This window comes from Bos taurus, chromosome 5, assembly GCF_002263795.3.
Source record: "Bos taurus isolate L1 Dominette 01449 registration number 42190680 breed Hereford chromosome 5, ARS-UCD2.0, whole genome shotgun sequence".
In the NCBI taxonomy this organism is placed as follows: Eukaryota; Metazoa; Chordata; class Mammalia; order Artiodactyla; family Bovidae; genus Bos; species Bos taurus.
The window spans coordinates 31,965,278-31,978,134 of NC_037332.1; positions in this window are offsets into that span (position 1 = coordinate 31,965,278).

Genomic DNA, 12,857 nt, shown 5'->3' on the forward strand with positions numbered 1-12,857 from the left:
ATCCAACCAGTCCATTCTGAAGGAGATCAGCCCTGGGATTTCTTTGGAAGGACTGATGCTAAAGCTGAAACTCCAATACTTAGGCCACCTCATGCGAAGAGTTGACTCATTGGAAAAGACTCTGATGCTGGGAGGGATTGGGGGCAGGAGGAGAAGGGGACAAGAGAGGGTGAGATGGCTGGATCGCATCACTGACTCGATGGACATGAGTCTGAGTGAACTCCGGGAGTTGGTGATGGACAGGGAGGCCTGGCGTGCTGCGATTCATGGGGTCGCAAAGAGTAGGACAGGACTGAGCGACTGAACTGAACACTCCACAGGGTGTGGGCCATTGCAGAGGGCGAGAGTGGGGTGTTTAGTTTTCTGTGAGCTGGGTGATTTCATATGCTAATGAGTGGGAGGATCATTCGGACAATTGGGGAACCGCCCACTCCTTGGTCTTTTGACAGTGCCTTGGAACTGTCCTGGCCAGATAACCACCGGCTGTGTCATTTAGCTTGCATATTGAGGATCAAGGTTTAGTTGAATTTGACTTGTCATCTTGGACCCATTTGATTTTAATTGGTTTATGTTATGCCCTTGGGCTATGTCATTTTTTCTAAAGTTGTGCCCTCCCCCCACCCTTCCTGTTTCATGCTCTTTTCCTGAGCCCCGTCCAGGCCCAAAATGTTGCCTCTACAATCTTCTGGAGGGACAACTAGAAAATAGTTGGCCCTTGGGAGAGACATACTGTATAATATCCAATCTCTCTAGATATTCAGGCCCTCATCTTCCATGTTTCCTACAACATGTGCAACAGTAGCATCTCTCAGTGAACCCTCTAGGGCAGGTGGCAGGCCCACAATGCCTGCTACAAGTCCATCTGTTGGTGGCATCCCTTCAAAGGCAATTGGGCTTCCAAGGATAATGTTTGCAACTCTGGGAATTAGCCCTACAGGCTGTTTGGGCCCAATCCCTTATCACCCTTCTCCTAAAGTTACAAACATACCCCTGGATCAGATCTCCACTCCACTTTTATGGAACATCTGGTCTGTTGCCTCATCAATTTGTTCTTAAGCCGCTTACTAACTCCTACAACCAGGACCCTGCCCCCTTGTAGGCAACATCACTCCACCCCGCTTATTATTATTAAAATACTCTTAATGACCCTAACAGGACCAGATAACCCACTCCTTTGCCATTATTTCTGTTATTACCTAAAGTGGGTCTATGACAATGAGATGTTTACCGCTGGAGACACTCTAAGCTGCTCTTATGAAAGACTAGAGGAGGAAATCAATGATTTACATTCCCTCAGAACAACAATAAGAGGATAAGGTTTATGGCTGTTTCACCAGGTTCCCAGTCTCAGAGCACAGGCTTGGATTACTTTACATCATGATATCTATTCCCATCTGCAGTGGACAAACCAGCAATGAATTAAGATTACAACCCCTTAATCCTACCCAGCACTAGTCATGCTGGAGACCTTGGGGACATCCAACTCCAGCCTAGGGTCCCAGGAGGTCGACATGCCTCGATCTGCCTAAGGACTTGGTTCCCAGGAGGTTGTCATGCCTCGGCCTGCTCAGGGATCCACCAGCCCATGGTCCCAGGAGGTAGACCTGCCTAAGGATGTGGTCCTCAGAAGGTTGTCACACCTCAACTTGCTTGGGGATCCACCAGTCCAGGCGTCCCAGGAGGTCGACATGCCTAGATTCGATCTCCAGAAGGCTGTCACACCTCAGCCTGCCTGGGGATCTGTGCCCTGACCCGGGGACACCTGGCTCTCAGGTTGCAACAGTACTGGGTAGGATAAACTTCACAAAGACTCACCCCTAAGGAAGTCCACCCATGAAAATAGAAGGAAGCCTATTAGCTGTGGGACTATGCTCAGTCTCAGCAATAACTCAGGAGTCCAACAAGAACCCCATTGCCTTTCTGGAAAGGCTAAAAGGCCCACTAAATGTTTATCAATCTGGTCTTAGACTCTTAAGAGGGACAGGTGATTTTGAAAGACAAATTCCTGTGCCAATGTGCATCAGACATCAGGATAAAGTTACAACAGCTATAGCAGCAGGACCCTGATGCCTCTTTAGATGAGATGGTCCAGACAGCCACCAATTCCTTTGATAACAGAGAACAGGAGAGGGAGGCCAAGGCCCAGGAAAGGGAGAGAATAAAAGAGACAAGGCATGCCCAGATGCTGGCCACCCTCCAGAGAAGCCCTATGGCAAACCTCAAGTCCTTAAAGGGTAAGGCACAAGGCAAATGCCTAATCTGTAGACAGGCGAGACACTGGGCCAAAGTGTCCAAACTGTGACAAGTCTCCTAAAACAGCTCGCTACAAATGTCATCAGTTGGGACATTGGGTGGCACTCTATCCTCAGGACCCAAGAACTTCTAGGTCAAGTGCCAAGCCTTCCCTCACAATGGTTCAACAGGACTGAAGCGGCTCACTCCAGCCAGCCCACCTGTCACAGATAACCATCATGGGGCTGGAGCCAAGGGTGCAATTGGATGTGGCAGGTAGGTCCGAGAATTTCTTGGTTGTCCTGACCTTCTGCTCTGGAAACTTCTCCTCCCAAACCTGTACCATTTTGGGTGCTACAGGAAAAACAATTACAAAAAGATTCATTCTCCCAAGCACTTTTCTAGTTTCTGGGATGGACAAACATCTTCCCATCAGTTTTGGGTGGTCCCTGAGGGTCCAACTCCCTTATTGGGAAGAGATCTTTCCCTGTCTTCAAAATCTTGCAGCTATTGCAGACCTGCTAGAAGATGCTTTAAAACTCTCTTCTGGGGACGAACTAACTATTTTTACCATCCACCAAGTGAAACAACTCCTGAATGGGAGAGGCCATTTATGGATGTCTGATCAAAGAATCCTCAGATATCATGTAGTGCTGATGGAAAATCCAGGCCTGACTATATCCCCTTGTGAGGTTCTTAACCCAGCTACCTTCCTGTTTATCCCCAAGGGCTCTCTCCCCTTTCACTCTTGCCTAGAAACTTTGGACCACTGGACAAAACTCTGAGAGGGATTGTCAGAAGATCCTCTGACCAATCCTGAGGAAATCTGGTACACTGATGGAAGCAGTTTTGTCTTGGATGGAAAAGGAAGAGCTGGATATGCAGTAGTCTCCAATTTTGAGACCACAGAGGCTAAATCTTTGCCACCAGGTACTTCATCCCAATTAGCTGAGCTCATAGCCCTGACTCGAGCTTTAGAGCTGGGAAAAGGAAAAAGAGTAGCCATTTACACTGACCCCAAGTATGCCTTTCTGATGCTACATGCACACGCTGCCATTTGGAAAGAGAAAGGCCACTTGACCAACCCGAGGGTCCCCAATCAAATATGGTGATCAAATCCTTAGGCTCTTAGAGGCAGTTCATCTGCCCAGTGAGGTTTTAGTTTCCCATTGTAAAGGACACCAAAAAGGGAGCACGGAAGTGGCATAAGGGAACCACGCAGCCGATCAGGCAGCTAAGAGAGAATCATTACAGAATAATGACCTAACAGGGGCTGTCACCTTAGTTCCACAGACTAACTTGCCAGAAACTCCTTCATATACTGAAGGTGAGATTCTTAAAGCTAAGAGTGGGGCTTCCAAGAAGATCATACGGAGTGATTCCAAAAGGAGGGACTCCTTTTTTTGCCTGGGAACCTCCAATGGAAGTTGGTTAATTCCTTACACGCCACCACTCATTTAGGGGAAAAGGCCCTCCAAAAATTACTAGAAAGGTCCTTCAGAGGAACAGGCTTCTGAACTACCATAAGGCAAGTGGTCTCCTCTTGTCCCACTTGCCAATTAAACAACCCCCAAGGAGCTTGAAGACCCCAGCTGGCACAGCCTGTCCAATGACGTGAGACCTACCCAGGAGAGGACTGGCAGACGACTTCACCCAGATGCCAGTTTTTCAAGGGTCATTTCAGTTCAGTCGCTCAGTCGTGTCCAGTTCTCTGCAGGCCCATGAACTGCAGCACGCCAGGCCTCCCTGTCTATCACCAACTCCCGGAGTCCACCCAAACCCATGTCCATTCAGTCAGTGATGCCATCCAGGCATCTCATCCTCTGTCATCCCCTTCTCCTTCTGCCCTCAATCTTTCCCAGCATCAGGGTCTTTTCAAATGAGTCAGCTCTTCACATTAGGTGGCCAAAATATTGGAGTTTCAGCTTCAACATCAGTCCTTCCAATGAACACCCAGGACTGACCTCCTTTAGGATGGACTGGTTGGATCTGCTTGCAGTCCAAGGGAATCTCAAGAGTCTTCTCCAACACCACAGTTCAAAAGCATCAACTCTTCTGAGCTCAGCTTTCTTTATAGTCTAACGCTCACATCCATACATGACCACTAGAAAAACCATAGCCTTGACTAGACAGACCTTTGTTGGCAAAGTAATGTCTCTGCTTTTGAATATGCTGTCTACGTTGGTCATAACTTTCCTTCCAAGGAATAAGTGTCTTTTAATTTCATAGCTTCAATCACCATCTGCAGTGATTCTGGAGCCCAGAAAAATAAAGTCAGCCACTGTTTCCACTATTTCCCCATCTATTTGCCATGAAGTGATGGGACCGGATGCCATGGTCTTAGTTTTCTGAATGTTGAGCTTTAAGCCAACTTTTTCACTCTCCTCTTTCACCTTCATCAGAGGATCTTTAGTTCTTCTTCACTTTCTGCCATAAGGGTGGTGTCATCTGCATATCTGAGGTCATTGATATTTCTCCCGGCAATCTTGATTCCAGCTTGTGCTTCTTCCAGTCCAGCGTTTCTCATGATGTACTCTGCATAGAAGTTAAATAAGCAGGGTGACAATATACAGCCTTGATGTACTCCTTTTCCTATTTGGAACCAGTCTGTTGTTCCATGTCCAGTTCTAACTGTTGCTTCCTGACCTGCATTTTTCAAGGGTATACATACCTATTAGTCATGATAGATACTTTCACAGGATGGATTGAAGGCTTTCCCACCCACACTGAGAAGGCTGAGGAGGTGGTAAAAAAAAAAACTGCTCCGTGAAATCATTCTGAGATTTGGTCTTCCCAAGTCATTACAAAGTGACAAAGGGACATCGTTTACTTCTAAGGTCACCCAAGGAGTATCTACAGCATTGAGCATTACCTACTATCTCCATTATGCCTGGAGGTCTCAGCCTTCAGGAAAAGTAGAAAGAGCCAACAATTATTAAAATCAGTGATAAAAAAGGTAACCCAAGAGATCTCTCTGGGATGGAAGGAGGCTTTACCAGTAGCTCTCTTCCACACCTATATTGCCCGTAAGCAACAGATTGGTCTTAGTCCTTATGAGATGCTATACGGGAGACCTTTTGTTTATGTCAATGACCTCTTCCTAGATCTAGAGCCTCAGTCCCTCCAGTCTTACACCATGGCCCCTGGGCAATTCCAACAGGATATACGCTCATGGGGTGTTAACCAGGACCCAAAAGATTCTAAAAAGTCACCACTATATGCTCCAGGGATTCAAATCCTAATTAAAGTCTGGAAAGATGGGTCCAGCCTTTCCAGCTCAACTCCAGGGTCCCTACCCTGTAATACTTTTGAGAGGGTAACAGGCAGGAAGGCCAGGGGTCTCCAAACAGAGGAAATAGCCTGCAAGTGTCAGACATTTTTCTCTCTCTTAAGCGGCAGGAGCAAACAAACTAGCAATATTTTTTTCCTTCTCTATACAAATTTAAAAGGAGATTTCTCTTAAAATACTGTGTTACCATAATGACACCTGGTTTCATCTGAAGTTAACTATTCTCAAACCTAGAGATAACCAATGCATTTCTCTTATGGAAATGTTTGTCTCAAGCTATGCTAATGTACTATGCATTTACCCCAAAGGCAGAGGACCCAGAGATCAAATTGCCAACATCCGCTGGGTCATGGAAAAAGCAAGAGAGTTCCAGAAAAACATCTATTTGTGCTTTATTGACTATGCCAAAGCCTTTGACTGTGTGGATCACAATAAACTGTGGAAAATTCTGAAAAAGATTGGAATACCAGACCACCTGATCTCCTCTTGAGAAATTTGTATGCAGGTCAGGAAACAACAGTTATAACTGGACATGGAACAACAGACTGGTTCCAAATAGGAACATCAAGGCTGTATATTGTCACCCTGCTTATTTAACTTCTGTGCAGAGTACATCATGAGAAACGCTGGACTGGAAGAAGCACAAGCTGGAATCAAGATTGCCGGGAGAAATATCAATGACCTCAGATATGCAGATGACACCACCCTTATGGCAGAAAGTGAAGAGGAACTCAAAAGCCTCTTGATGAAAGTGAAAGAGGAGAGTGAAAAAGTTGGCTTAAAGCTCAACATTCAGAAAACAAAGATCATGGCATCCGGTCCCACCACTTCATGGGAAATAGATGGGGAAAGAGTGGAAACAGTGTCAGACTTTTGGGGGTGGGGGAGGGGCTCCAAAATCACTGCAGATGGGGACTGCAGCCATGAAATTAAAAGACTCTCACTCCTTGGAAGGAAAGTTATGACCAACCTAGATAGCATATTCAAAAGCAGAGACGTTACTTTGCCAACAAAGGTCCGTCTAGTCAAGGCTATGGTTTTTCTAGTGGTCATGTATGGATGTGAGAGTTGGACTGTGAAGAAGGCTGAGCGCCAAAGAATTGATGCTTTTGAACTGTGGTGTTGGAGAAGACTCTGGAGAGTCCCTTGGACTGCAAGGAGATCCAACCAGTCCATTCTGAAGGAGATCAGCCCTGAGATTTCTTTGGAAGGACTGATGCTAAAGCTGAAACTCCAGTACTTTGGCCACCTCATACGAAGAGTTGACTCATTGGAAAAGACTCTGATGCTGGGAGGGATTGGGGGCAAGAGGAGAAGGGGATGACACAGGATGAGATGGCTGGATCGCATCACAGTCTCGATGGACATGAGTCTGGGTGAACTCCAGGAGTTGGTGATGGACAGGGAGGCCTGGCGTGCTGCGATTCATGGGGTCGCAGAGTCGGACACGACTGAGCGACTGAACTGAACTGAACTGAACTGTCTTCAAGTCAGTTCTGCCTCTTGGCTCAGAACCTACTTGACAAACCAGTATGTTATACTCAGATATTGTTTCCCTAATCTACATAAATGAAACTATTTATATGGTGATCTGCCCTTCTTCAAGATTCAAGTTAATCATTTTATGGCCCAGGATGAACCATTTGGTGTCAAGATTATCCCAAAATGCATCTTATGGGTGAGGGGCCTGGTGCCATTCTGAGTTTTAAGACATTCCTTTCTTTCATTAACAGACCGCTAGCGACTATATAACATCCAGCTGAAGACTAGCAGGGGGGTACTCTTTCTGCCCCCTTCTGATGCCTATGTCAGAAGCTTTCTCTATCTCCTTTATACCTTGATAAAACTTTATTACACAAAAGCTATGAGCGATCAAGACTCGTCTCTGGCCCCGGATTGAATTCTTCTCCGGGGGCCAAGAATCCCGGCATCTTTGCATGATTCAACAACAACCTTTCACTTTCTACCCCCACAGCAGTCAAGGTACCAGGTACAAGTCATGTCCTTGACTTGACTCCCAAGTCAAGCCATGGAAGAAAACATAAGAGGAAACTCAGTACACCTGCGAGCCCTTGGGAGATCTCAGATACCTATTTGGAAATGCAAATAATTGCCATTCTAATGCAGATCCCCAAAATTAAGTTTCTGGGAATAAGATTTCTCAGGACAGCTCTAAAGAGCAACACAACTTGGCAGGGGTTGTACTCCAAAATAGACAGGGGACAGATCTCCTGATCCCTGAATAAGGAGGGACTTGAGCCATCTTGAATGAGACATGTTGTTTCTGGGTAAATACCTGCATCTAAGTTAAAGAAAGTCTTACAGTCTTCAAGAAAAAAATTCTAGATCCTACAGGACCTCAAAGAATGAGCTGGAGAGTTCTTGGGGTGGCTACAATCTCTCTGGGGATCCTTCTCCTGGCAATAGGGAATTTGGAGTTGGCTAATGCCCCTACTAATCCTTGCTATCACCATATTGATGCTGCTTATGATTGCTCCATGTATTATCAATTGTCTAACCCATTTTTTCTCTGCCCTGGTCAACAGGCTACAACATGCAGTGCCAGTTTAACAAGGATATATAAAATTACATCTGATGACAGAAAATATCACTCACCCTTAGATGGACATTGCTATAAGGCTTGACACTGCTATAAGGCTCTGAGTCTTGAGACTAGCAAGAGGGGGAGGCCCAATGCCCCTTGCCATCCCAGTTCAGCAGGAAGTAGCCAGAGAGACTTTGACGTCCCTATTCCCAAAGAATTGGGCCTCCCATCTCTTGAGCAGGGAATGTTAGGTAGTTAGAATAGGAAAAAGGAGTCCAAAATGGCAGTGGCTAAAGGACAAAGAAGGGAAAGAGAACAAAGGAAGGTCCAGGGACTGGAGTGAGTACCTCAGGTAAAACCCTCCTTGGCTAGCCCAATTTACAGAGGGCAGGCTCAGGGTCGGTAGGCGGACAGAAAAAAACATATAAAAAGAGAAGCCAAAATTGAGCCAGGGACTCGTGTCTTTTTGGTCGACCCACCCTCATGCCTTGAGGATGTATTTTCCTTTGCTTGCCAATAAAACTGAGCTATAACACTGGTCCATCTGCCACTTCAAATTTTTGCTGTGGAAAGACAGAACTGAGGAAATTACACACTCCCCAGACCAAAGCACCAATCTCTTCCTCTTTAGAATAAATCTACTTGCCAGCTCCCATCTTCTGACACCCCAAAAAGAAAAGATACTCCAAGAGAAAATTATTTCTTCAGGAAGAGTCAGTACAAACCAACATCATACCCCTAAACAAGAAATACCAACCCCAGCTCCAGAAAGACTGAACTATCCCTTCCAATTTTAATAGTCTATGATTATAAACCAGAAGTTATCGCCAAAATAGGACAGAACTACCCAGTTGTGAGAAAGAGCAATAGCTGTTAATTTCTGGAAGTCCTGGGGACTGTGTGTTGGTGGGGGAGGGGGGGGGCAGAAAGTGGGGGCAGGGAGGAAAAGGACACTTGGAAATTTGTAATCTAAATCCTTCTGCTTCAAGTTCCAGAGCAAGATCATTTTGTCCTTGGAAACAAGACCCTTCCTCTAGGTTAGTCATGCCTCTATGAGGAGTCTAGAGTAACTTCATTGAAATATTTAAACAATAAGCAACCTTTTATTACTACACTAAATTCTAAGACCATCAGAGGTTTTATTAATCTCATTCCTTCATACAGTGTTATATAACTCTAACTTCACCGAGGATAACTCCATGTCAGGTACAGCAAAATTTAGTAGCACACGCTGATCTAACCTCAATCTATAATAATCTATAAATAATCTCACTGCCCCTCAGTTCCCAGGGGCTAGGTCTTTCTGACTCAATTATCTTGCATTGATTCAATTTCTCTCTCCCCAAACTGAATGACAGAAACCTGTTCAGCAATCTATTACAACTGACCTTAAACTGCTTGTTTGTTTGTTTGTTTTGCAAAAATAACTTCCCATCTCATTTTGTTTTATATTGTAAAATTCTTCTCCTCTCCTGAACTACTATTGAGCCTTTCACTTTAGTGTGAATAACCCCACAACAGTTATTTGAGCAAATAAGCCCACTGGTCCACTCATGGCTTTCAGGAGCACTAAAGTGGTTTCATAAAAAATAATGCAAAGATATCAAGATTCCTTAAAAGCATGGAGACAGTACAGAGAATCTAGACCCATGTGATCTTACTGGAGGACCAGACAAACCCCTCAGCAATTAGCCTGCAAATATGAAGATCTGGTCTCCCTAAGCCCTTCAAAGAAGCTCTAAGCACTCTGTAAAACATACCCATCCCCACATGCATAAAACCTATATATATGACAGCAGGAGAGAATAATGGGCTTTGGTATTACTAAAATCCTAACCCAAACAAAGATATGCTATACAAATTAAATCTTTCATCCAGAGCTTATTAGTAGCTAAAGTGAAAGTGAAGTCACTCAGTCGTGCTTTCCACCAAATTAAGTAACCATGTAAATAAATATCCATGCTAAACAATACAGCCAAAAGCAAGCTTTATTTGCATTCCATTTAACAACGCGTGTTCTAGTATTTTACTATATAACTTCCCCCAATCTTTTCTTCAAAGCTCAAGTTTTAAATTTTTCAATTCAAAAAACACTCCATTTCCTGGGAAAATAATACCCATTTTAAAAATTTAACCCAACTATTCTCCCATGGATTTTTTTCAACCTTTGATCCATCTAGGGAAGAAGAGCTACTATTTACTGAAGGCCTATGAGCCAAGCATTATAATTGGTTATATATTGTCGCTAATTCTTTCAACAACAATGAAAAGTAGGTAATATTATTCACATTTATAGATGAGAGGGTAAATGGCATACAAAAGGAAAAGTTCAGAATGAGAATACTCCACAGTTCACAAATAAATCCAACAAGGATCTCAAATTTTCCTTTTCCATCTAGAGAAGAGAAATTGCAACACTCTTTTCTTCTATCATTTCACCAACCAAAGCTTTGAGCAAGCAATTTATATTTTCCTTTTCCTACCATAATTTCTACCATTCTAACTATGCCAGTTACCAGTTTATTGCCTTTCAGCACCAAATTTACCCTTTGTTGACCAATATGTGAAAATGGATCAGGGTCTTTTAAATATTTTTTGTTTTCCAGGTGACATGATGTTAAGTGTTGTCAGTAGAGGGCACTGGAGCCCTCAGAGGGCTCCTCAGCACAGGAGGAAACAGCTTTCCTCTCTAGTTCTGGTTCTCTCTGGCCTCTCCTTCATCAGATTTCTAGAGCAGTTATTGGAAAACTGCAGTCGAAGGGCCAAATCCAGCCTGCTGCCTGTTTTTAAATGGCTTGCGGAAACCACTCAAGTGGACCAGCACTTTGAGCTTCAAAGAACAAGACAGAATGTTCCCACCTCTATTTCATCCTCCACTGCCAGCATAGCCTATGCCTCCCTGGCCTGGGGCCATGCCTCACCACTCCCCAGGACCTGTACTTGTCACTACTTACACATTCCTCAATACTCCAGCCAGCTGCCCAAATTGACATGACACAGATCTCTGAGAGGTGAGAAAGGCATCCTGGGATCTGGATGTAACTGAGGCAGAACGAGAAATTGCACCCCACACCATACGTTCCTGCCAGGTCCCTCTCACTTGGGCTGACTGCTGTGTGTCCCAAGAATGCCTCAGTTGATGGCAAACAGAGCAGGGCATGATCTGAACCCTCATTCCAAGTTTGTCCTTCCTTGTTATTCTCCTATAATTGCTTAAAAATTCTTTATGTTAACTTTTTCCTGTTTCAGTTACTGTGTGGTTTCTGTCTCCTGACTGGACCAGACTAAAACAGTAGCATCAGAGGAGTTTTGCAACAGGGGGCTATTCATTAAATTCAACCTGAAAAACAAATTTCATCTTTAAAATGAAGATGAAAATCATTTTATATTTTTAACAAAGACCCTGGAGTTTTTAATCTGCTTTTCATTAGACCTAATTTTTAACAAGTTAGGAGTAACTTTTAATGAGAAATGTATAGAATGTAACATTTAACAAATTGATTTTTTTTAATACTCATGTTTCACCACACACTAGTAAATTTAAAATGGATCAAAGAATTAAACATTGAAAATGAAAGCAGGGAAATGTTTATATGAAAGAATTTCTAAGCATAAAAGTAGTAAGAGGGACTTCCCTGGTGGTCCAGTAAGACTCTGTACTTCCAATGCAAGGGGCCCAAGTTCAATCCCTGGTCAGGGAACTATATCCCACATGCCACAACTAAGACCCGTCACAGCCAAATAAATAAAAATAGACATTTTTTTTAAATACCAAAAGAATTCACGTTGGAAAGAAAAAGTAATGAGAGAATCACAGGGGAAATTCCTTACAAATTATTATATAAAAATCTTAAAATTTGGTACACTAAAAAATTATTAAAAAAAAAAAAAGCAAACTGGGGTTTTCCTGGCAACAGTCAGGGAAGGTACTGTCCTTGTTTTCTAGCCAGGAATGGGGAAACCTGAGAGCCAGAGAGTAAGCAGATGATGAAGGAAATGAAGGAGCTGGAGAAAGGGAACCTTAAGTTTGAGTATGGAGTGTTGATCTTACCTCCTAGCTGTACATTTGTGAAACTGACTGAAATTAGCAGAGTTAAGACTTTAAATAAACACTGCATTACACTGAATTTTGCTGTGCTTCTTGTATCTACAAATGTATACTTTTCACCAAATTTGGGAGGTTTTCTACCATTCTTTCTTCAAATACACTTTTTTTTTCCTCCTGCTTCAGTCTCTCCCTCCTCTTCCTCTGGAACTTCTATATCATGATTCTGTATCATTACATTACATTACATTACATTACATTACATTACATACTCTCCCCAGGTTTCAGGCTGGTTGTTGAGGTGGATACACAAGAGAAGACCAGAATAGCACTGTAAGACTTTGAAAACTAAATTAAAATTGGAACCAGAGCCCACAGAAAACAAGCCAAGACATATGATCAAAACATAACCATGTTAACTGCCTGCTGTAAAAATAAATAAATCGACATTTTCCAGAAGATTTAAACAGAACTCAGAGTCTCATAACATAATATTCAATATGTCCAAGAGAGAATCTGAAATTACTCAACATAAGTGGAAAACCTAAACAACTCCCTAAAGAAAAGGCAAACAACAGATGCCAACTGCAAGATGACCTAAGTGCCAGAATTATCAATAACTGAAAAGCAGCTGTTACAACCATGATCCAAGAAGTCAGGTTGTTGAAATGAATGGAAAGACAGAAGTTTTCAGAAAAGAAACAGGAGTTTCTTTTTTTAAGGAACAGTTTTAGAATAGAAAAATT